Genomic DNA, 26,511 nt, shown 5'->3' on the forward strand with positions numbered 1-26,511 from the left:
AGCAATTTGGTTAAAGGTACAACAGTTTCAGCAAAATGGGGAATAAAACGCCTATAAAAATTGGCGAAGCCCAAAACCTTTTGTACTTCTTTAACAGTGGTGGGTTCTGGCCAATCCTTAATGGCTTGTACCTTTTTAACATCCATCATTATTCCTGTCGGAGATAAACAATACCCTAGGAAATCTACAGTGCTAGTATTGAATATACATTTTTCAAGTTTAGCGAATAGATGATTTGTTAACAACTTCTGTAACACTGCTCTAACTTGTTGCACATGTTCTTCCTTAGTTTTCGAATAGATAAGTATATCATCAATATATACAATTACACATACATCCAGAAATTCATGCAGCACCTCATTGATAAAAAATTGAAATGCTGCAGGCGCGTTACATAAGCCAAATGGCATTACAGTATATTCAAACAATCCAAACTTGGTTTTAAAAGCTGTTTTCCATTCATCATTCTCTTTTACTCTAACAAGATGATATGCACCTCTTAAATCGAGCTTTGTGTAAATAGTTGAATGTCGTAACTGGTCTAAAAGAACCGGTATCAGAGGCAATGGGTATTTGTTTTTAATTGTAGCCTTATTTAATCCGCGGTAGTCTATGCAAGCACGAAGACTGCCATCTGGTTTAGGAATGAAAAATAGAGGCGAAGATACTGGCGAGGTTGAATGCCTTATAAACCCTAATGCCAGTAATTCATCAAGGTATGTTCTTAAATACTTTGTTTCTTCTTCTGTGAGGGCATAAACTCTAGTGTTAGGCAAAATAGCTCCAGGGATTAAATCAATACGACAGTCGTATGACCTGTGTGGTGGCAAAGAGCTAGCCTTTACCGGATCAAACACATCTTTAAATTCTTGATACTCAAGAGGAATACCAGCCACCTGAGTGTGTGTGGTGGCGCAGTGTAAAATCGTCATAGATTCGTTGAGAGCTTCTTGATAACAAGATTCTCGACAAAACGTGGAATCTAAAGTTACTGTTCTTAAGGTCCAATTAATTCTAGGATTATGCTGAGTTAACCATGGTACTCCTAAAATTAAGCCAAATGTTGGTGTGTCAATTAAATCAAAGCCAATCTTTTCAGTATGACCATTCTGGCATACCATCACCAATGGAATAGTTTTCTTGGTTATCATACCTGAGGATAAGGCTGTTCCATCCACCGCGCAAACCGACTCAGGTTGAGTCTTCCATTCAGTGGGGATTTGTAACTGCTTTGCCATTTTAATGTCCATAAAATTCCCTGTAGCTCCACAATCCAATAAGACTGGAACAGAGTGTCGTACATGGGCACTGACAATCAGAACTACCTGTATCACAAAATGCCTTGGTATTCTTGGTACCAGATTAGTGGAAACGTTGGGGGTCAATAGGCAATCCTCACTCGTACAAGAGACCCCCCTCCTTGACGAGCGGTTTAGTTTTCCTGTTCTAAAGGATTTGTGATTACTGAATTAATTTTCCTTGCCCCTTTAGGTTTTAAAGGACACTCCTTGGCATAATGCCCTGACTTTGCACAATATAAACAGAGGTTTAATTTTCTTCTCCTATCCTTTTCCTCTGTTGACAAAGGACCTTTAATAGTTCCTATCTGCATAGGCTCAGACTCTGATACTTTAATATCAGTTTCCTTCCTGTCACTTTTGGATACAGAAAACCTTGGTTCAAATCGTACTTTATCACCTTTTCGTTCTCCTAGTCTATGGTCTAATTTTACTACTAAGTCCACAAATTCAGGATATTCCTCTGGAATATCCACAATATGAGCCAGGGCATCCTTCAGTTCGTCACGCAAGCCTCTATAAAATAAGGAGGTGCGTTTTTCCTCTGGCCACTGAGTTTCTGTCAGAAGCCTATTAAACATGGTTACATATGTTAATAAATCTTGCTTGCCTTGTTTTAGATTTAGTAACTCATTGTCACTTGCTTGTAAATACGTATGTTTAGCAAATAATTTAGTCATGGTATTTTTAAACAAAGACCAATTGTGTAAAATGGGGTCATCTCGATCAATATAGGGTATGGACCAATTCGCTGCCGTGCCTCCCAGATAGGAAAGCACAAAAGCTACTTTGGTGGCATCCGTGGGAAACAATTGTGGTTTGCAAAGAAAATGTAATTGACATTGACTAAGGAATATGTTATATTTATTCGAATCGCCCAAAAAACGTTCAGGGGCTGCCAAAGGAACCACATTAGGGACTGCCACCGTCACTTGTACTGGCGCTGCATTAGAATCCGAACTCATGAATACTTTAGAGGCTTTAGACCTACTACCAAAACCCGAAGAATCAGTATGTTGGGACAAAACAGGATCTCCCCATAAAGAGTCTCTTGGTTTATAACGAAGAACTTCCTGTTTTAACACAGCGTTTTCGTGTTTTAAAGAATCAATTTCTACTTGCATCTTTTGCAACATCTCTGAAATGGATTGGTTTCTTAAAACATCATCTTCAAGTGCATGAGCCATAGCTTGACCGTCGATTCTTTCCGAATCCGAATCCATATCTCTCAAGGAGAACTTAATTGTTGTGAAGGCTTGCGCTTCTGTTAACCTTCACTCACCTGAAAAGCAGGGTGTTCAACTTGAGAGATGTGTAGATTGTTCTCGACTTCCCCCAAGAACTTCCTTTGGGCTCAACTGATGGTTTCCGGCACAGCTTGCCCAAATGAAACTCTTAAGGGAAGGGGGAAGAGGGACAAAATAATAAACAGAGAAAACACTGCCACTTTCTGCTGGTTTCTATTTTCCTATCTGCTTTCTTCAGCAGGATTCTCTAATAATTAAATAAACAACAGAAACAAACATTAGCACAAAATAAACCAAAGTGACAATTAGTATGCAAATTCTGTTAAAGCTTAGACTGTATACCTTAACTACATACAGGTTTTTCTTTTATGGCAACCAAATTACTGTTTTTGTTCAACGTATTGCAATGCTGCAAGGAGAAAAGAAATGACTGTTAACTAGTCTGTTGCTGAGTCTGTTTAGTACTTTGGTGGATTGCACTCTGTTTCTCAATAGACTTGCCACTTACAAAGAAATTAACCGCAGATGCTCATAAGAATTCTTGTCTAATGTAGATTAATGTCTTTCTTTTATAGAGCCTTGAATGCTGGGAGTGCGTTGCAAGATTGAGAAGTTTTCCCATATAATCAGGTAAGCGCCAAGTCTTTTTGTTGATTTGTTTGATAAATAAAACACTGTTCTGCAACCTTGACTAAGTGTCTATTAATTGCGCTGCTAACGATGTGATTCAGCTGAAAAGTGAAATTGAATCAAAGACTTACTCTTTTCTCTTCCTTGAAGCCTGCCGATTACTCACGGTTCTTTAACAGGTCTTTTGTTTCCTTTTCAGGAGCAGGGAAGGTCTTTCGTGCCGCTCCGGAAGAAGCTGTGTAGTTTCCAAGACAACGGGGAAAGAATGAAGCGACCGGACCGGAAGCTTGAAGTCACTCGAGTGCTTGGACAGGATCTCGGAGGAAGAAGCTGGATTCCTGCTTTCCGGTAAGTGTTAGGATGCTACGAGCGCAAGCGTTTTCTGAAGGGAGGGCTGGGGTTTAAATAGAAGAGCTTCAAGGGTGGGGTCGAGACCGAGAGGAGACCGGAGTTGCACGTGTCTGTCACATTCTCCTCATTTGCTAGCTAACGTGACCTGCAACTGCCAGTTTAAAAACGTGTTTCAAACGTGCACCATAAAGAACAACTCGGGTGAAAGCAAACAGTATGATAATGAGCTTAATGGGAACACGTGTCAATTACAACCTGGCAAATCATCACGAGTACACGATCATCATATTAAACAAGCATTGGCAAACAGTTGAAAAAGGATCATTATACAAAACCTTGTTTCTAAACCAGACATTGAATTTACAGTTCTTCTAAATGGGTTTGAGCATGGTTCTGAACATGATTGTTACTACAAACCGTAACACTGGTTGATACAATCTTACAGGCACAATCAGGAAAATCTGTCTGGCGCCGACATTGTGGTGATTCCGAAATAGGGTAAGTCATCCTTGGAACCGGGTTCATATAGACCTATTACCCTCATGAATTCGGATGCTAAAATTTTTTCTAAGGTAATGGCTGTGTAAGATAATAGGTCAATTGGTTAGCCCTACGCAGCATGGGTTTATCCCACGGAGGGGAACTACACATGTTCGCAAGGTAATCACTTTATTTGATGCCACGGAAGTATCAGGAGAACCTATGGCGTTTATGTTCTTGGGTGCAGAAAAGGCATTCGACCGGATCTCCTGGGACTACCTTTGGGCTGCTCTATCGTGGTGTGGTATTGGAGTAGGGTTTATTAGGGCAATTCAGGCACTTTACCGACATCCCACAGCCCAGCTTAGAATCAACAGAGGGCATACATCGGCAGTGCAGATTAAACGAGATACCCGCCAAGGGTGTCCATGCTCGCCCCTGCTATTTGCGGTTTACATCGATCTGCTGATTCGTAAATTGGAATTAAACGACCAAATTATTCTGATTAAGATTCAGGGCCAACTGTTTAAAACTTTAGTTTATGCGGACGACGTTGCGATAGTGACTCCTTCCCCAACTAGGGCAATTGTGGAAGTAGAAATGGAGGCTAAGGTATTCGGTCGGATATCGGGATATGCGTTAAATGGCCCCAAGACACAGATTATTAAGAATAACCAGGTGATTTGTAACGTTGTGCGGGTAGTCAAATTGGCTGGGTATCTCAGTATTAGTATATCAGCAGATTTAGATAAGATCGTAGAGCACAATATTGAACCTATAATGGTTAAAAGTAAGAAAGATCTCGATAGGATACATAACCTTCATCTCTCCCTGGTTGGGCGCTCTAATGTGGTTAAAATGATCATTTTGCCCAAATTCCTCTATCTGTTTAGGACAATTCCATTGATAATTGAAGGTAAATGGTTTGCGGCAATTGAACATTTGATCAACAGATTCATATGGGCACAAGGGAAAACCAGGAGAGCCCTTCGATTTATAACTCTTAAAATCGGGAACTGCCCATCCTCCCCTATCCCTAGGAAGTTATATTACTGGGCAGCAGCCTTCCAGTATACGAGTGGGCTTATGGGAGGAGATAGCTCAGATCCGCAGGTTAAGATAGGATCAATTGATATATATGCAATACTTATTGGTGAAGATGCAGGAAATTGTTTCCTGAAATATACAGATCCTGGATACTATTAAAGAACCAGATTTAAGACACTTATAGCAGGCTTTAAAATGTGGGCATCATTTTGTAAAAAACTGGGGCTGTGTAGATTCAACGCTTATACTCGGATTGAAGGGAATGTGTCTCTTCCAGGAGAAATATTTGCAGATACTGTTATGGGTGATTGGGGACGGCGGGGGATTCGGAAATTGGGGGACCTCATGGGAGCTCAAGGCGTCTTACAGTTTCCCGAAATCCAAGGGAAGTATGGTATCACTAGGAATAATTTTTTTAAGTTTTTTCAAGTTCGGAGTTATTTGATGAATAAACAGGGTGGCACTGCCGGGTTCTGTAAAAATAGGATATTGGATGTCATAGAGCTCAGCATAAATTTTCCTTATAGAACATTCTGCCACGCCCTCAGTCTTAAGAAGTGATGATCTGGAAAAATATGGAAGGAAATGGGCAGATACACTCCAGGTCGACCTGGATTGCTTTCAGGACTCTCTAGAATTGGGGCGGACCATACTCTGCTCAGCAGCATTACAGGCCCAACATTATAAGACGATATATTCTTTATACCATACACCTGATATAATTGCTCAATGGGGGGGGGGAACGACAGGAATTACGTGCCCCCGGTGTGACAGCGCAAAAATATGGACAATATCAGCCTCGCCGCTATGTCCACAACTTAAATTGCTGCTTAGGGCTATTGAATCTTTCTTAGATATAAATCTAGGAATTAATGTTGCTCTTACGCCAGCATGGATTCTCCTTGGGGTAGGTGGGGGAAATGAGCAGGCTAGTTCGTCTTATAGCCATGAACAAGAAATGTCAGTTTTGAGAATCTGTGTGGCAACAGCATGGCTGGATAAGGTAGCCCCAACATTCCATCAATGGTTGGCTAGATTGTTGTCAGTATATAATCTGGAAAAAGGGATATATGATAAGAAGGGGAAAAAGGGTAGAATTCTAGGAAAGCGTATATGGGAACCTATCAGGAGGTGGAAGGAGAATGTTTCAAAATAAGTGTGGAAAAAAGAAAAAACCTGAACTTATGTAGATTTTGGGGGATAAAGGATTGTTTTCATGTTTTCTGATCTATGTGCCTCTCGGGCGAGGGACTGTGCTTTGTGCAAAATTATTGTGACTCTTTTTATTTTTGGACAATAGAAAAACTCAATAAAAATATTTTTTTTTAAAAGAAAGGAAATGTCTTACTGCTTCCTTTGTAGTTCCTTTCCCTACAATCCCACCAAAACTTAGGTGGTGTTTTCTTCCCACTTCCACCCTGGACACAGTTTTTGCCCGATCTTTGATATGAGCAAATATTTGGCCATGTCCATGATGATAATGGGCTGTGGAAAAATTTGCGAATACTCTCAAATGCATTATTTTGTGGATGTGCACAAACTTCCTAGGGCATTCTGATCCTGAAACACCCACTTCTCAGAAAACATTGACCTACCTTTTCTTGTGAATAAAAGTGTAGATGTGCATTTGTAAAAAGATTCACTTACACCTAACTGAAAAGCTGTGCTATCTGCGAACCGAAGTTGAAATGAGCATTGGGTGTTTAGGATCTCTAGCTTGAGAATAGGGGTGTTCAGCGTGTACCAAGGAGGATCAAACCCATGCTAGATTTTCTGAATTATCATAAAATAAACAAATATAAAATGTAATCTCATTGGAACTAATTTGAATAGTCAGTGGAATTTTTGGAAAGTCGCCATGGATTCTAGCCTCCCCTCATGGACCTATGCTGGACATCATTGCCACCTAATCCAAAACTACCTTAGAATCCTTCCCCTTCTGCAACATCCATTTGTATTTCTTTTCCATTTGTAGAATGTCCTTCTTTAGAATAGAAAAAGAAGTGGCTTCTTCCAACCTTTTTGAATATCCGTGGATATCTTTGTAGCAGAGATGCTGCCTGCAGTCAGGACCAAGTTAGACACATGTTATTCAAACCTTTCATGTTAGGCACTGCTTGTCAATAGGAAGTGCTTGGGCCTATCTATAGTGGGTGTCTTTATGTCTTTGCAGGGGTAGGTCTTCTGCTTCGGGTTGTGGTCCTGCATGGGGTTGTGAGTCTGTTCATTTAATGATGTATGAGCTATGCATCTGTGATGTAGTGTCGCGATGTCAGCAGCACAAGGTAACAGGCAGGCTACTAACCTTACGTGACAGCCTGAAGGGACGACAGCCTGTAGAGAAGCCTCCCTATTCGCCTAGACACTACCTCCCACCAAAGAGTGAACAATTGTATGGAGGGCAGCGCCTCGGGGAACAGGAAAGAGGGTAGCCGCTCGGGATGGGATGAGGTGTGTGGAGGGAGAAGGTCCCGGGAACACACGGCCGTGAGGAGGCTGCAGAGGGGTAGAAGACAAGTATTAATACCTTCTCGGCAGACACTACATCATAAATACGATTTCCCTGGTAGGGAGTACTCCAACTTTACTCACCCTACGTCAGAAGGTGATCTCTAGGGTGTTTGGGGTTCCCCTCGTTTCTTGGGTTGCCTGCGCCAATTGTCAAAGAAAGTAGGAAGCGTCAGGGAGTCAAGGAGTTCTCACGTGTGAGTGTTGCCCTTCCACCTGGCTGTTAACACCACAACCAGTGTGTCTATAGCAAGTGTCAATGTCTTTCGTGACCTCCCCCCTCTCTGCCTAAGTGTTCTAATCCTTTACGATACAAGGGTAATATGTAGCATCAGCGTCCTGGCGCAAGGCGTGTCTGTGAGAGCACTTAGAGCGTTAATTCACGCCCTCAGCGCTCCTTACCCGTCTCCCTGGAAAACGGTCCGCTTCGGAAGCAGAGAGCGGGTATGGTTCGTGATTCCGAGGCGGGAAGGAAAGCGTCCGCCCTCGGAATTCGTGGCAACGCCTACCGCTGTTCCTGCGGGAAAGAAAGTGTCCGCACACAGCGAGGCGCCGGGTTGCGATGTTCCTGAATCTAGTCTTGAGCGGGAAGGAAAGCGTCCGCGGAACGGTGGTCTAAGCGTTGTAATCAGCACAGCGGCAATGAAGCATCGGCGAAGTTCCTGGTCCTGGGAGGATTGTCAAGCACTAACCTACGAGTAAGGAGGAGCTTATATAGGGGCGGGTCGTTTCATATTCCCGCTCGATTTCTCGGCAGTGCCCCGTGGTGTTATGGGAGTTGTAGTGCCTTCGTATTGCGCCCTGCTCTCTTCTTCCCCCAAGGGTCCTTAACAGTGTTATAGGGGTAGTGGCGCACTCGGGCATGTCTGTAACAATGGAGGATCGCTACATGTAGCTACGTTTCTGTGCAATGGGATTTTTTGAGTGTGCAGTGGGTGTGTTTGTCTGTCCAGAAGTGTGTGTCACTGCAGTTGGGTTGTGTGTATGTGCAGTGAGAATGTCAACGAGGCAAGATGAAAGAGGACGAACCAATTAGGCTGGAAGCAGGCCAGACGTCTCGTGACGGACAACACCTCCCCAACTGCACAGAATTTCTCATCCATTTCTTTTTTGCTGCAACTCTGAGGTACTCCACCTTAATTTTGACTACAGAATATTGTGCTACCAGATTAGTATATAAAAAATATTAAGGGTCAACATTTTGAGAAGATAATTGGTAAGTAAAGATTTACTATTCCTAAATCCAGGCACTATATTTTGGTCGTCAATATTTTGGCTGCATGATGTTTCTGCAGTAGATATTTCCACATACACCCAACATGGATGGATGTGCAAATATGGCTCAGCTTGCGTTTTGGACCCGTATATCCAAACTACCATACCTTACGTCAGTTTAGCTTTTCACAATTTTAAAGAATGTCTTAGAGCAGTCGCAACTTGGATGGATGCAAATTGTTTAAAACAAAATTCTGATTTGTCAGAATTTAGTTTTTTACCAAAATGGCCCCTACCACCTTCTATCTGGTGGCATGCTGAGCCTCTCCTAATCATACTAGGTCTGCTAGAAATGTTTGCACAACAAATCAGGAGAGTTCAGAGGTGCCATTATATCTCACATTTGAGACATCAGCACTTGCTTCCTATGGAATAGCATATCAACTTCAAAGCTCTAACGTGGCCTTTCAGAGCTTATCATGGTAAGGCCCCATGTTATCTGCTGAATAGACTGTCTCGGTATACTCAAAGGTGGGCACTTGGAATCCGCAGAAGGTGACTATTGTTGGATCTAACATTTCTGAAGTTTCGTCGTGGCGGCATCCCCTTTACTGTACGCACTGCAAAATTATGGACAGGCTTCCTTTTCTGTTACGGTTAATTGACTCGGTCAGCCTTCAAAAGGCAACTTAAGAAACTAAACGGAGTCAAATAGCCAGGTTTTGTTACTTTGGCCTGCCTTTACTGTCTGCCAGAGCGATGGGACGCTACTTTTGTTAAAGCGCACAGCTGCTTCGAGTGTCATTTGATTGATTTATTGAAGAAAAACTATTGTTGTGTTTCAAAACTTCAGGAAAAGAACACTTTTCTCAGCCATAAAGTAAAGTTTTCACTGTTCAGTTTTATTAAAACAAAAATTCATCAATGGCTTTGTCATCCCACATTATTGATTTGGGAATAGGTGGGACAAGTTGATCGTCTTACAGGACATGTAGATTTATGTTGCATTTTGTCCCATGGACAAGTAGATTATTTAAAAATGTCCACACCCCTGTAAACACTCCCGTCCAACTACCCCCCACCCCACTGCCCTGCCCTCTGCAAGTTTTACATTGGCAGTTTTAAGCCCAGAGTGCCTGTCGCCCTAGAAAAATGTTCAAAAGAGAAAAGAAAACACCGGGGGGGGAGGGGAGACAGATTCTGCCCCTTCCCAGCCCAACACACCTACTGTATACCCTTAACAATCAAACAACTCGAGGCCATGCAAGTCCCTTTACCAAACGGTAACAAAGTTAGAAGCCCCCCGCCCACCCCTTTCACCTGCTACACATTGACGAAAAGTACTAGTCCAGTCACCGGACAGGCATCTTCTCAGGCCGGTTGACTGTTGTCTGCGCCACCCCCACCTGTGTCAGCCGGACTTCTCGCATTCCTGCTCTCAACCCAGTCTGCAGCTGTCTCGGGTTGGTCGAAAAACCACACTCGCCCATCCACCTCAATCCTGAGACGGGCAGGGAAAAGCATGGAGTACTTCATACCCAGCTCTGAGGACACGCTTGATTGACATGAACGATCGCCTTTGTCGCTGCAATCCGGGAAGAAGGATATATCGGAGTTCTCATATCGCAGAAGGGCCCCAGCTCTGGAGTTTTGAAGGATTACGTCTCGGCACGGGTCCTGAATTTCCACGACAAACTTGGGCCGCGGGGGAGCGCCCAGCTTGGGACGGCCGCCCGGGATCCTGTGAGCACGCTCAACGACAAAGAACTTACTGAGGCCTTTGGGTTGCAAATATTTGTCGAGGAACTCATCCTTAAAGAGGTCTGGTGTCTGCCCCTCCGTATTCTCCGGGACCCCAAGGATACGTAGGTTGTTTCAACGCAGGCGGCCTTCGTAATCATCCAGCTTGAGGTCAGAAAAGGTACGGAAGTCCTGGAGTTCCTTGACCGCCCCCTGAAGTTGAGACGTCGTCCACAAGGCTGGCTATCGTGAGTTCCACCTGTTTGACCTTTTTGTTTAGTTTGCCCATATCCGCCCTAATGAGGTTGACATCTATAGCCACTGTGTCCAGAGAAGTCTTAAGGATGTGATGGCTGCCATCACTGGAGTCAAGCGAAATTTCTTGCTCCTCCTTGTCCTGTCCACCAGATCCGGAGTCCCTGGGCACCCGGGCCTGCTGCACTTCTTTGGACCGCTTACCGTCCCTAGTTTGTTGGACTGCATATTTTTGGATCCACGGAGCCCCATAGTCTTGATGTGCTCCATCATGACCTGCTCCAGCCCACCCCCGCCGGTAGAGCTCAAGAAACAGCGAAGCGTCACCTGATTTGTTGCAGTAGTACCCAAAGCGGATGACCACAGCCTGTAGATACAGGAGAGGCGGAGGATCAGTGTCACTATTGGGGATGCGCCGCCGCCCTCGACGGCCCGATGGCCAGACCGCCCACCTAACCCTCAGCTATACGACTCACTGCGCCTCCAGTGCGTCCCTGCCGGACTCTGCTCCCGTCGCAGCCTCCGGCCCCAGAGATCCCCCAGGCACCTCAGGTCACTGCTCCTTAGTTGCATGTTCTTGTGACCCCCAGTGCAGGAGAAACCGTCACATCGCCGGGTACATTTGCCTTCCCAACGGCTGCACAACAGGTCCAGACTCCGGTGACCACGCACCTTCTTATGCCTTCAGGAGGAGGGGGAGGCGGTCCCAATCCAAGCATCACACAGCTTGCCAATCTCCACCTTGAGTGAGGGGGCTTCCAGACAAGCGTTTTATCGCTGGTGGACCTGCGGACCCCACCAGGACCAGGGGACTGCACCGGGCCGCACCAGTATTATTGTCCCTCACTCACCAGAGGCCGGGCCCACATGGGGCAGAGCAGGGGAGGCGCGGGCACCTCCAACAGCCCAAATCACCCACAGGCTGTTTACATATTACAAAGTCCTCACGGCACTTCGGCAGGTAGGGATATATACCGGTGGCGCACTGGGCTTTCGTGGCGCCGCCGCAGGGGGGAAGGATCTCTTCAAGGGCATCTTGGCAGGGGGGAATTCAGCATGGGGTGCGCACCCCCGCCACAGATGCAGGCCACAACACCCCCGGAGGCCGGTCCAAACATCCACGAGAGGCGGAGGCAACAAGGAATACTCAAGGTAGGGGACGCCCCAACGCCATCTTCCGCTCTCGCTGTCGCTCCCTGTCTCGCTCCGATCCACCTGCCTCACCTCCAGTCTAGAGCCCCGACGCGGCTCCTCAGTCTTCACCGCCGCTATTAACGAGGTCTTTGGTTAGTCGCCCACCACTCCAGGACGTCTGTGTCGGTTCCTTGTATCGCTGCGCCACCGCCGGGCCACCGAGGGGCAGATGGAGCTTCGCAGCCGGCTAGGAGCAGCACTGTGGGTCATGGCTTCTGGCCCTTCCGCAGGCCGAGGCCTCCAGGGCTGATATCTTCGCCTCTGGGCTCGCCATGATCTTCGGAACCAGTGGGATGGACTCCGCTAGTGTTCCGATTGCAGATACTGTCGGAGGGCACGGCGGATCTGTGTCCAGGATAGACGTGGGCTAGGAAGGACGGCGGAGCTCCCTCACAGCACAGCCATCTTCAGCCCGTGCTTGGCCACGCCCCCATGTGTGGCTTTTTTGGGGTTCGGGAGCAAGGTATACCTCGGTATATTGGAGAAGTGGATGCTTGCCAGTGGAATTGAGTTGCTGGGAAAGGTGGACATTTTTGTACTTAGGAGTGAGATGGTGGCTTCAAGGTGAGAGCTAGCGGAGATGAGAGATCCTAATTTGTTTTCTAAAGAGAGTAGGGCTGAGCACAGAATGTTGGTAGGATCGATGGGTTCCGGAGGGAGTGCAATAGGCGAGGGAGGGCAGGGAGAGGTGGGGGTGGGGAAGGAGTAATGGGCTATAGGAGTGAAAGGTGGAGTTAGATGATGGTTGAAAGAAGTTGCCGGTGCATCTGCGGTGAAAAGACAGTTATCTTTGAACTCAATTCTTCTCCTCTGTTCAACAACTGCAAATTTAGGAGGAGACGGGTGTGGAAAGTGAAGGGAGGACTGAATATGGGGAGGGGAAAGAGGAGATTCATGGAATGCAGGAGGTTAAGGGAAAAGAGAGGAGAAGGGGCTGGAGAGGCCACATGGTAACAGTCTCCTTACACTCACCTCTCCTAGCCCATTCGAGCGGGGAGGATTGACCTAGGGGGTAGTTGAAGAGAGCGCCCCCCAGAACCACACTCTAGGTGGTGCGCGACCAAGATGGCCGCACACCAGTAAGGCTCCTACCCGACCGGACAAGAAAATATCCTTCAAGTACATCCCTAAAGGCTATTCTGTTCTGCAGCCCGAACTGTGCAGTGTCGGAACCCCCGTGGACTGAGACGGGCCGCCTTCTGAGGATCTCCTGCTGTCCGGGCCGCTCCTGGTGCCGGGAAAGTGTTCACGCGGCCAGACGTCCCTTTGCCCCTGGGAGGAAAGCGGCTGTTGTGGCTACGCGCGCCCGGTGCTGCGTGGCCTCTCTGGGAGGCGGAGGAAACCCGGTTGGAGCGCTCGCGGTACGGGCGAGGATGTGTGACCTGGCGGAGCACTGCAGAGGCGGCGATCTTCTCTTGCTGGAGCTCCCGGAGGTCTCGACTCGTGAGTGGCTGAGGGGGGGTCCATCTGCCGGCAGCTGCTCAGAAGCGCGGCACGGGTGCATCGGCAGCTGGGATGAGCGGTGGGCCCCCCTGCTGATGATTGGCCCTGCCGTCTGGAACAGGAACTCCCTATACTGGCGTGGCGCCCCTGATACGGGTGCCATTGGAGGTACAGTGCTGCTTGCAGTTGCCGCCATTTTGTTAAGCTGTGAGAGCGCCCACTCCGGTCGTGACTTACCTAGTTACCATCTGCTGCGCATTTGGAAGCTGATCGGGGGATTGAGGGCTGCGCAGTGACCCCTCTCCTTGCGGCTCACTGAGGGTGACTTGGCTGAACGTTAACTGTACCCCCTGCCAAGCGCGTTGAGCGGCGGCCATTTTGTGGTGCCACAAGGAGCATTGGCTGGTGTGAGGGACTTCTCCCAGGGACCTTCATGCCATGGTACCCACCGGTTGCCTGGGGTGAGCAGGAATACACAGTTTACAGCGTGCGCAGTCTGAGGGGAGCTGTGGATCTGCGGCAACGCTACGTGGGAGTGTCAACCTGCTGAGAGCTATTGTTGTGAAGTCCTGGGACATCGGCTGTGCGACTCTGGAGCCTGGAGAGTGTTCATAGTGAGGCCCGGGGATTGCTGCGTACGGAATCCGGCTGACCCTATCCCTGGGTGGGCGCCTGGCGACTCCAGAATGGGCCGCACTGACGCCAAACAGGCGAAATTGCCCTTTGAGGCGCGTAAACCTACCAAGTCCATCTCAGACGACCAAGCAGATACGGCCGCTATGGACACCCAGGAGGAGGATTGGAAGTCACTGCTGCTGGGTATGAAACAGAGTCTTACCACAATAGCAGAGAAGATAGAGTCCATGCAGGCATTCATAGTGTCTGTGGTTTACAAGCTGGATCATCACGAGCAACGGATCACGGAGGCAGAAACTAGGGTGTCTGATCTGGAGGACGGTGCTACAGCACATGAGCAGCCGCTCCATCTGCGAGAGCTGTGCCTTAAGGTAATTGCAGACAAAAACGAGGAGCTGGAAGCGCGCTCTCGGCGGAACAATGTGCGCATTTTGAGTTTGGGGAGTCGGCCAATACAGGGCGTATGGAGGACTTTGTCGAAAAGCTGGTGGTGGAGTTATTTGGCCGTGAATCCTTCTCAGCTCACCTAATGGTAGGCGGGCCGTCAAGGATCTATGCGCACGTTCCACCTCCAGGAGCCGCGCCGCACCCAGTGATCGCGCGCTTCCTTAATTACTGGGATAGGGACGCGGTGCTGCGTCTAGCTCGGGAGAAGAAGCAGGTGGACTATGAAAACACCATGTTATCCTTCTTTCCGGATTTTACACAATCGGTGCAGGAGGCGAGGGGCAAATTTATGTCCGTAAAGAAGAAGCTGCAGGCGCAATCGATTCCATACGCCATGTTGTACCCAGCAAAATTGAAAATCACGCACCAGGGTCGGGAAGACTTTTTTTAGAACCCTCAACATGTGGAAGACTTCCTCAGGAAAAACCTTGCTACCACAACATCGCAATCCAGACCGCGAACGTCCTCCCTCTCCCGATCTGCTATGTCCAATCCGGACTGAACTGCATACCTGTGGACACACAAACATAGACACTTGATGGCCGGCACGCACGGAGCGGTTGGACTTTGGTGATGTATTTTACATTTCTATAGCATTCACACTGTTCTCGTCTGGACTCTCTCCTCCCTTCCGCAGTAGCTGCCCTCGAGTATAGCGGAGCAGTGGGTGGGTGCAATAATGGAGAAGAGTGGGTAAGGTGCGCCCCTAGTGTTTTTCCCATATGGGTGTTCCCCCAACCCTGTTACTGGGAGGAGTAGGGTTAGATAGATTGAAGTCCTTTCCGGGGGGGAGGGTGCTAGTACCCGGCGTGTTGGGGGTGCCGGAGTGGGGGGGTGGGAGAGTTTCTTGGTGCGCAGTCTTGTTACTCACCCAGTTGGTCAGTAGGGAGCAGACACCCAGTTGGTCAGTAGGGAGCAGACAGAACTTTCAGGCTGCTAATGTCCCGTGTGCCCTCCACCATCTATACAGCTATGACATGTGGACTGAAACACTATCTTGGAATGTGCGGGGTCTGAATAACCCTCGGAAAAAGTGGCAGGTCCTTAATTATCTCGATAGGCACCAGGTGGCCATTGCAATGTTACAGGAAACGCATTTACATGCAGGCGCTGCCCCCCCCTTCGCAGGGAAATGGGCCTCATATCCTTATTTCGCATCCTATTCGGGATACTCCAGAGGGGTGGCCATACTTATTAAACGGGGGGTGGGGTTTGTGCCCGGCGGGTCGGAAGTGGACAGTGAGGGGAGGTTCTGTCTGGTGTGGGGAAGACTCAGGGCCATAGAAGGTGGCAAAAGTCACCTCATGTGAGTTAACTTGGATGATCCATGACCCTTGCTCTCATTATGGGACAAACTCCAGGCGCTTGGCACTACACATGTCATTTGGGGAGGGGATTTCAACACGGTGGTGCAGCCCCAGATGGATCGCTCTTGTGCCGTACCTGCACATTACACATACACGCAGCGGGCATTTAAGGATGTGCTGGATGATAGCGCTCTACTGGACGCGTGGCGGTGCACACACCCGACACAGAGAGAAGGCATACATTACTCTGCAGTACATGCGTCTTGGGCCCGACTGGATTACCTTCTGGTGTCGGTGGGGATGGCGCACTGGGTCTCAGATGTAGTCCACTTAGCGCGCACTTACTCTGATCACTCCCCTGTGGTGATGTCAAGAATTCCTGTCATACAAGGGAAACACGCCCTTATGTAAACAGGAGAGCTGTTACATAACTCAAGGGAAACACGCCCTTATGTAAACAGGAGAGCTGTTACATAACTCAAGGGAAACACGCCCTTATGTAAACAGGAGAGCTGTTACATAACTCAAGGGAAACACGCCCTTATGTAAACAGGAGAGCTGTTACATAACTCAAGAGAAACACGCCCTTATGTAAACAGGAGAGCTGTTACATAACTCAAGGAAAACACGCCCTATAAAGGGAGGAACCGGGAGGTACAAGGCTGTCGGATATTGTGTTCACACCGACGTACCTGCTTCGTGAAGAGCAGTGTTCCGGAGTGGTGCTCCAGTAAGGCAAGAACGGAGGTAGGTCGAGTCGTTACTCCCTGGGCCGTGTCTTGCCCCATCGTCACCTGTGAAGGACCCGGAAGCTCTACCGGTCAACCATTGAGCTTCGCTTTTTGACTCGGCTGAGTCCAAGCTCAGTGGCGCTTTTGCTGGTTGGAGTCGTAACTCCCAGCCCGACCAGAGACACAGGGACTGCCAGCTGTAACGCACACCAGGAGGTGTTTGCCGCGTTACAGACTCGGAAGTCCACAGGATCGATCGAGCGGCTGCTCTCGGTTCAGTCTTCTTGCTTGTGATTGGGGAATCGGTGACGCATCACCAGGAGGTGACTCCGCGTCCCGGTGCAGTCTACCTGAAGGGAGCAGCCGCTCAACCTCTTCCTCAGAGACCCCGGCTGGGTGTTTCCCTGACTCCTCGATTCTCCCCAACACTCTTCGTGCCCCTCACAGCCTACCGATTGGCATTGTCGGCCATTTCATTTCTGCCCTCTGTTGGCATACGCCGGGATCGGCGTATATGCAGAGGACGGTTAGGACCATCCGTGCTGTGGGCTGGTAACGTACTTAGCCTGGAGGATTCCAGTGACTATAACTTTTGTTTGTTCTTTGTATTTTATTTGCCTTCATTAAAAGAACTAACCCTTCACAAGTGGTTGCGTCCTCATTGTCGTGTCTGTTAAACGATCCTGAGACGTTCAGGGCGTTACAAAATATCCGACCTTAATAACACTAACTGTCTCCCGGTCGATAACAGACATGGCAACACTTGATGATGTGCTGGCTGCTTTAGCGGCCATGCAAGTTGAAGTGGCTGCCTCTAGGCAAGAAACAGCCGATGTAAAAGCCAGACTGGATGCTATCCAATTGGACCCGCTCACGCCCAGCACCTCCCTCACGAACCAGACCCCTGCGGTAGTAGTGGAAATGCCGGTAGCCATCCCCTTGGCAACACCAGAGAGGTACAGTGGCAGGTATTCCTCACACAAGTGGCGCTACATTTATCGTGCAAACCAAAGGCGTTCCCCACGAGTCAGGCTCGTGTGGCTTTCCTTATATCCTATTTGGCTGGAAACGCGGCACAATGGGCCGTACCTCTGGTGAGCAGGGACGACCCCCTCTTATGTGATTGGGGTGCTTTTCGCGAGGAATTCCTGAAGGTATTCGACAGAAGGGCTGACTCGTACACGGCGGACCGTGAAATGCTTGAGTTGAGACAGGGATCCAACGACCTGGTGCAGTATCTCAACGCGTTCCGAAGGCTGGTTGCGGAAACCAAGTGGCCTGTTGCTAAACAGACGGCGCTCTTCCATCAAGGGCTGTGCGATGAGCTCAAGGACGCCGTGGCTCATATTGACCCACAACCCAAGACATGTGAGGGCCTTATCAACCTGGTATTACGGCTGGAACATAGGCTAAGTGAAAGAAAGGGGGATCATGGGAGAAAAGGAAAATCCCTTCCATCCTATGTGACGGTGGGAAGTCCTGAAACTTCCACCGCATCCAAGGGAGAACCCATGGACATCAGCGCAATACGAGCGAGCCTCACAGCCACGGAGAAAGAGTCACGCCGTAAACAAGGATTGTGCCTATATTGTGGCAAAAAAGGCCACTACGTACGTGAATGCCCTGCCAAACCGAAGACGTCACGTTATCGGGCCAACCGGTCGGTAACAGCCGTGGTGGACATACCGGCGGAAAACTAGAGGACTCCAAGACCAGAGAAGGGGCATCTCGGAGTCACTCATCCATCCCTTCACTTTCCAACTCGGTCACTAAGGGACAACGACACCTGTTTATCACGGTGCACGTGGGAGTGCATGACCAGTGGATACCCGTTGTGGCCATGGTGGATTCAGGGGCCACTGGCATGTTTATGGACCACAACGAGGCATGCAGGCTAGGGCTAGTGCTTCTTCCCAAAGCAGTACCCGAAGACGTCTATGCGGTAGACGGAAGGCGATTGGTGACGGGGCCCATCGGACAGCACACGGGGGTCCTTCTGATGAGATATGGGAGGAACCATTTGGAACAAATCGATTTTAACATCATCCGAGCGCCCCAATATGGCGTCATATTGGGATTGCCGTGGCTACAGAAACACAACCCCTTTGTGGATTGGCCAACACATCGCATCGAAATGACGTCACCGTATTGCATCCTGCATTGTGGAATAAGAACGGAATCCCTTGACGCAGATGAGAGCGGGAGTCAGACGGTGGCTACAGCGGCAGAAAAAGATGTGGCTCTCCCCCAGGCTTATCACAGTTTTGAGGATGTATTTGATGAGGTGAAGGCGGAAGTGCTACCACCACATAGACAGTTTGACTGCCAGATCGACCTGGTGCCAGGGGCCAGCGTTCCCAGCGGCAGGCTGTATGCCCTGACGGAGCCTGAAAACGTGCATCTCCGGGGGTACCTGGATAAACTCCTCAAGCTAGGATTCATCCGCCCGTCCAAGTCTCCGGCCGCCTCGCCACTCTTCTTCATCCCGAAGGCTAATGGGGAGCTGAGAGCCTGTGTGGACTTTAGGGCATTGAATGCGATAACCATAAAAAATCGGTACCCCTTGCCTCTCATCAGTGTACTTCTGGAACAGGTCAAGAAAGCTCGTATCTACACCAAGTTGGATTTGAAAGGGGCATACCATCTGGTGCGCATGAGGGACGGAGACGAGTGGAAGACCGCCTTTAAGACCAGGTTCGGCCTTTTTGAGTACCTCGTCATGCCGTTCGGTCTGTGCAACGCCCCGGCAGCCTTTCAGTACTTTTTGAATGAGGTATTCAGAGAGGAGTTGGATATCTACGTGGTCGTATATATCGACGACATCCTCATCTATTCGTCCAGTGTGGAGGAGCACGTACACCACGTCAAAGCTGTGCTCCAAAAGCTGAGGGAAAACATGCTGTTTTGTAAACTCAGCAAGTGTGACTTCCACGTCACATCCGTGGAATTCCTCGGAGTGATGCTGAGTCCAGAGGGACAGGAGATGGCAGAACGAAAGATCAAGGCGGTGAAAGAATGGCCGGTGCCCCAAAGCGTGAAGGACGTCCAAAGTTTCATTGGCTTCGCCAACTTTTACAGGCGATTTATAGATGGATTTTCAGGAGTGGTGGCCCCAATCACACAGCTACTGAGGAAGTCCAAGGAGTTTGTCTGGTCCCCTGAAGCGAACAAAGCCTTTGAGGCCCTGAAAAGCGCCTTTGGTAAGGCGCCGGTGTTGGCTCACCCCGATCCGGATCTCCCCTACGTGGTGGAAGCGGACGCGTCGGATGTGGCGCTGGGGGCTATCTTGTCCCAACGCAACCACGACACAGGGGTGCTTCATCCCGTTGCGTACATGTCCCGCAAACTCAACGACGCCGAACGCAACTACCATATTGCGGAGAAGGAGCTTCTCGCAATCAAGGACGCCTTCACCGAATGGAGGCATTGGTTGATGGGGGCAAGACATGTGGTATCGGTGTACACGGACCATCGGAACCTACAGTTCATGACGGCCACTAGACACCTTTCTCCCAGGCAGCTGCGGTGGATGATCTTCTTTGCGGGGTTCAACTTCCGCATCACATATCGGCCGGGGACGGAAAACCGGAAGGCGGACGCCCTGTCCCGTCAATCTGCAGTTAAGGAACCATTGCCTGCAACCGAGCGTTCCATCATTTCCCCGAGGATGGTATTGGGGGTTATCCAACCGGATACTTTCCTGAGGGGAATAAAGAGAGGGATCAGGTCATTCGCATGGCGGAGGTGGCTCCTCAGTCACAGAGAATGGCAGCTGAAGGACGGGATACCCCTGAAGGGCAGGTGCCTATTGATACCCACGCCTAGGCTAAGGAAACAAGCATTCATCTGGTGCCATGACTCTCCATGCGCAGGTCATTTGGGCTTTGAAAAAACGGTGGCTAGCATGGGACGGCATTTCTGGTGGCCAACCATGAGAGTGGATGTCAGGAGGTGGGGACAGGAGTGTCCTACGTGTGCTACCATGAAGGCCGACCATGGCCGAACCCAAGGGCTCTTACATCCACTTCCGACCCCGGATAGACCATGGGATAGCATATCACTGGACTTCGTGGTGGGCCTACCGGTAGACCAGGGGATGACGGCAATACTGGTGGTGGTGGATTACTTGACGAAAATGGGGCACTTCATCCCCTGCAAGAGAGTCCCTACGGCCAGAGAATTGGCGTCACTACTCCTAAAGAATGTGGTACGACTGCATGGATTACCTGGGGTGATCGTGTCGGACCGGGGGTCGCAGTTTACTGCGCAATTCTGGAAGACTTGGTGCACTGCGCTGCATGTTAAGACCGCCCTGTCCACCAGCTACCACCCTCAAACGGACGGCCAAACCGAGCGCCTGAACCAAACGCTCAAACAGTATCTGCGATGTTTTGTGGACCAGGGCAGGGAAGAATGGGTCGACTTGCTATGGGTTGCAGAGATAGCCTATAACAACGCCACTCACAGCTCCACACAGTCATCTCCGTTCTATAGCAACTATGGCCAACATCCCAGGTTCTTGCCATTTCTACATCCGTTCAGAGAGGACAGGATTCCCGCCACAGCGGACAGGGTGGCACACATAAAAGACACGTTGATGCGCTCAAGGGCTGTCCTAATAGAGGCCAAGAGAAGATACAAGGCTGCGGCAGATAGGAAGAGAAGGCCCGGGCCACTGTACCGCACTGGAGACTACGTCTGGATATCCACAAGAAACATGAGGTTTCGAAAGAACAGTGTGTTCCATCCCAAGTACATGGGCCCCTATCGAATTACCAAGTGTATGGGTCCCGTGAACGTGAAGGTGTGCTTGCCCCAGTCATTGCGGATACACCCTGTCTTTCATGTATCATTGCTCAAACCAGCACCCTCCAAGCCGTCTGGGACACCTAGGCCGGTATGCGTGGAGTCGGAGGTGGAGTATGAAGTGTCGGGCATACGGGCGTCCAAATGGCGCAGGGGGAAGCTGTGGTACCTGGTTGCGTGGAAAGGCTATGGCCCGGAGGAGCATTCATGGGAACCGGCTGAAGGGGTTCATGCTCCGCGATTGGTCTCCTTGTTCCATCGGCGTTTTCCTGCCAGCGCTGGACCCGTGGGGAGCCGCTGAGAGGGAGGATGTACTGTCAAGAATTCCTGTCATACAAGGGAAACACGCCCTTATGTAAACAGGAGAGCTGTTACATAACTCAAGGGAAACACGCCCTTATGTAAACAGGAGAGCTGTTACATAACTCAAGGGAAACACGCCCTTATGTAAACAGGAGAGCTGTTACATAACTCAAGGGAAACACGCCCTTATGTAAACAGGAGAGCTGTTACATAACTCAAGGAAAACACGCCCTATAAAGGGAGGAACCGGGAGGTACAAGGCTGTCGGATATTGTGTTTACACCGACGTACCTGCTTCGTGAAGAGCAGTGTTCCGGAGTGGTGCTCCAGTAAGGCAAGAACGGAGGTAGGTCGAGTCGTTACTCCCTGGGCCATGTCTTGCCCCATCGTCACCTGTGAAGGACCCGGAAGCTCTACCGGTCAACCATTGAGCTTCGCTTTTTGACTCGGCTGAGTCCAAGCGCAGTGGCGCTTTTGCTGGTTGGAGTCGTAACTCCCAGCCCGACCAGAGACACAGGGACTGCCAGCTGTAACGCACACCAGGAGGTGTTTGCCGTGTTACAGACTCGGAAGTCCACAGGATCGATCGAGCGGCTGCTCTCGGTTCAGTCTTCTTGCTTGTGATTGGGGTATCGGTGACGCATCACCAGGAGGTGACTCCGCGTCCCGGTGCAGTCTGAGGAAGAGGTTGAGCGGCTGCTCCCTTCAGGTAGAGACCCCGGCTGGGTGTTTCCCTGACTCCTCGATTCTCCCCAACACTCTTCGTGCCCCTCACAGCCTACCGATTGGCATTGTCGGCCATTTCATTTCTGCCCTCTGTTGGCATACGCCGGGATCGGCGTATATGCAGAGGACGGTTAGGACCATCCGTGCTGTGGGCTGGTAACGTACTTAGCCTGGAGGATTCCAGTGACTATAACTTTTGTTTGTTCTTTGTATTTTATTTGCCTTCATTAAAAGAACTAACCCTTCACAAGTGGTTGCGTCCTCATTGTCGTGTCTGTTAAACGATCCTGAGACGTTCAGGGCGTTACAGGTGATGACCATGCAGCCCCCGGCTCAACACAGTCTGCATCGCACTTGGCATCTTAACCCTTTACACCTCCACGACCCAGCATTCCGCAACGACCTAGAGAAGGATATCAAAGAAGTTTTTTTAGCGTAATATGCGCTCTGTCTCGAGTCTCACTGCGGTTTGGGAGGCATTTAAAGTTACGGCCCGGGGTTGGTGCATCTCCAAAGGAGGGGGTGTACTCAAAACATTACGGAGGGACCTAACTAAGCTAGAGGGTGAACTTAAAATACTGGAGGCTACACTACAGGCGTCTCCAGACGATGGGGCATGCCGAGCTAGACTGAGGGAGACACTCACGGAATATGAGGAGGCAGCGAGCAGGGAGAGCAGGTTCTGGGGGAGGCCCTACCTGGCCAGAGCTTACGGGGAGGGGGACCGTCCTGGGAAAACTTAGGGGGTCTAGTCAACTGCGCTAAGTTTTCCAATTATGTCACGGCAGTGGAGGATCCACAGGGGCAGGTGCATCATAACCTCTCTGACCAATTGGAGGTATTTCGTAGTTATTATAGCGCACTCTATACTTCACACAGGGGGGGACCCGTTAGATCTGCCGTCATATTTTGAGGACACGGCTCTGGCATGGTTGGGACCCACGCAAAAAAAATTCTTAAATTTGGAATTAGAAGTGGACGAGATCGTGGAGGCCATAATGACTATGAAATCGGGGAGGGCGCCGGCCTCTGATGGCCTACCAATAGAACTTTACAAAGCATACGCGCCAATTTTAGTGCCGATATTGAAAGATGTGTTGTAGGCAGCTTCCCTTCCTCCAGTGCTGCATAAAACTATGCGGGAGGCCCAAATTATCTCGCTGCTAAAGCCCGGTAAACCCCGGATCCACTGTGAGTCATACCGCCCATTATCCCTACTGAATTGCGATACTAAAAATCTCGCAAAAGTTTTAGCAATCTGTCTCAGTCTCCTAATGGAGCGCCTGGTGTTGCCAGATCAGGCGGGCTTTTTTCCAAATCGTGCCACGACCCACAATCTTCGCACACTATTCGCAGTCCTGCAAGACATAGACCGCCACTGCTGAGCACTTGGGGTCTTTCTTGACGCCACTAAAGCATTTGATTCGGTGGAGTGGGATTATCTGATAGAACGGCATCCCCATATATTGCAGAGTACCTCTCTCCTGAACTGGGTCAAACTGTTGTATACGCAGCCGTTGGCGACGGTACTGTTGAATGGTGCCCGCTCCACTCCATTTCAGGTATCCAGAGGCACGAGGCAGGGCTGCCCGCTCTCGCCAATCCTATTTGCTCTAGCCATTGAACCCTTAGCTGCGAAGCTTCGGCAACACCACAAGGAGCGCTCTTTGGTCTATCCCGCCAGGCAATTGCTAATCTCATTATATGCCGACGATATGACCTTGTATATTAAAGAGCCTCAGGAGAATCTCAACCCAGTGTTGCGAGAGGTTACCAGATTTGGCGCCATATCGGGCATCCAAATAAATTAGACGTGAGGGGGAGCACCGCTGTCTTAGTCCATTGGGAACTGTTGGGTATTGGGCTATCCCTTAGTCTGGGAGACAGGCCTATGGGGTGTCTCCACCACATGCTATCCTCAGGAGCAAAGATAGGATCCCACCTCTCCCCTAGGGTACAGTCAGCCCCGACTCATAGAGCAACAGGAAGGCTTAAGCGTACCCCTAGGGAGCGACAAGACGATCTCAGAACCTCCAGGGAGAAGACCACCTGGGTTCCCTTCCTGTGACAGAATCACGTTAATAGGCTGCAGGGTAGAAAGGAGAGAGACAGAAGGTGAATAAAAAGACAATAATACGGCAACGTAATGTGTTCAATATACTCCCTAAAACTCAAGCGTCTTTGATTATTTGTGGTCTCGTACTCATATTATGCAGACCTCCATCTCAGTTTAAGGTGAGTAGTTGCCGTCCAAAGAATAAGAGGAAGCAAACACGCTTGCTGGAGACACTTGGTCTTAAAGTGAGTGAAACGTAAAAAATAAATAAAAAGAGAACTTTCTTCTCGGAAGCTGCTGCTGTTTAACACATCCAGTCAATGATCCGTTTCTTTCCTGGCTAAATTAGAATTGTTTCCCAACAAACAGAGAAGTCTCCTTATTTCTCTTCCCTAAGGAGTTATTTCCGGATCAAGTGTAGTCAGCGCGTCCGAGCGCGGCCTAACGAAAAGGAAAGGAAAATTAATTCTTTGTCTTGCGTCGCTTTATAACAGGCGGGTGTTTTTGAGCACGGAGCGAGGATAATGGAAACCAGCAGGGAGGCACTTATCTCAGCAGGGCAGAAGCTTTTAGCAAGTTCGTGAGGGCGTGCCAAAGGTGAAGGTTAATCCATTTCCTCCCGCAACAGGTTGGCGCGTTCGTCGCACATAGAAGGAGAATAACGTTCGAAACAAAAGGTTTTGCTTTTCACACACAAAGTGATGGCAAGTTGGTAGGCTCATTTCACACTTCATACAAAGCTTGCTATGCCCTTGTCTGTCTCCTAGGAGATTTTGAATTGAGGAGCAGGTTCCAACTCTCTGGCCAGCAAACAATGGCTGTGGTCGCAGGGACCTTATATAGGCTGATATTAGATGCTACATGTGTGCACTGATTGGTGATTGCATCTGGTGTTTCTATTGGATTAGGGTTAGTGTTCTCATTTGTTGGGTATTTGAAGGTACTGATTGGTTACTGGGTCAGTGTTTCCTGTATGATTGACTGCTGGGACTAGGGCTGCGGTTAGGCTTTCTATTGGACGTAGAGGCAATCACAGCCCTAGTCCCAGCATCCAATAAGGCACAAAACCATAACCCCTAAGAGGCTTGTATCCTATTAGTCCTAGGGCTTAGGGCTAGTGCTGTGATTGGTTAGGTTTAGGGTTCCCATTGGCCGAAGGGGGTCACCTGATTACTAGGGCTATTTAAGGCCATAGTTAAGGGTGTCGCAGCCTGGGTGTCGAGGGTAAGGGCGAAGGGGACAAGGGCAATTGCCTGTTCGAGACTGATCGGGTCTAGGGCCAGAAATGCTGCCCAAATACATATATACCAGCATCCACCCTACCCCATCCACAACTGGAGTAACACACCCACATTACATGTACTCTACTCATTAATCCAAGACAAAGTTCAGTTTGTAGTAAATGTCTCAGCACTGTGAGAAGTTGTCCTGGTATATGCTGTCCACTAATTAAGGTTGGACTGGTACAAGGTGCCCACTTTAAACAAAGATACCACTTGGATAGTTTTCTGACCTCTTAAATCACCATAAGGGTTAACTGTGGAGAGCAGCCTTCAGGCTAAGTCTTGAAGGAATGTTAAGCAGCTTGTTTTATCATAATGCAACCTTATAAAAATATGAATTTAATAATGTGTGGTTCTCCTTTCATTTAACTAATTCTATAAGTACTAGCACTCTCTAGTACGACACAGTATCTGCTACACACAGATACTCATAGAGCACACAATACTGTAGCACAGAAATGATAGTAACCAGCACTAATACACAGTGTGCCCCAGGGGGACACCAAACCATATACTGAATTAGTGGTATAAGAACCACGACTGGAGTCAAGACAGTGTCGAGAGGTTGTAGAATCGCTGGGACCCCAAGGAACCACCCAAGGTGAGACAGTAGAGACTCCATGGAGGACGGGTGCAGTGTGGAAACATGAACGCGTGCCCCATACAATTCTACGGGAAAGTCGCGGTTGAAGATTTAGAGTTTGAAGTCCACTGGGAAGGGTCCTTAAAGAGACCCTGAGGAAGTTAGGAGGTTGGAGGGCCACCTAGCCCATAGATACTGAAGTACCCGAGTTACCTAGCCCTGGGA

At 49.2% G+C, this 26,511-nt stretch overlaps 1 long non-coding RNA gene across 1 annotated transcript in view; it reads left to right on the forward strand.

The window, feature by feature from the left end:
- Positions 1 to 3,119: 3,119 nt before the first annotated feature.
- The window catches only part of LOC146789739 (uncharacterized), a 46,133-nt gene continuing 22,741 nt past the window's right edge, over positions 3,120 to 26,511 (forward strand). Inside the window, exons 1-2 of the long non-coding RNA XR_014969859.1 lie at positions 3,120 to 3,175; positions 3,375 to 3,523. This is a non-coding gene — a long non-coding RNA (uncharacterized LOC146789739). The remainder of the gene's footprint in view (positions 3,176 to 3,374; positions 3,524 to 26,511) is intronic.

This window comes from Triturus cristatus, chromosome 10 (assembly GCF_964204655.1).
Source record: "Triturus cristatus chromosome 10, aTriCri1.1, whole genome shotgun sequence".
NCBI lineage: Eukaryota > Metazoa > Chordata > Amphibia > Caudata > Salamandridae > Triturus > Triturus cristatus.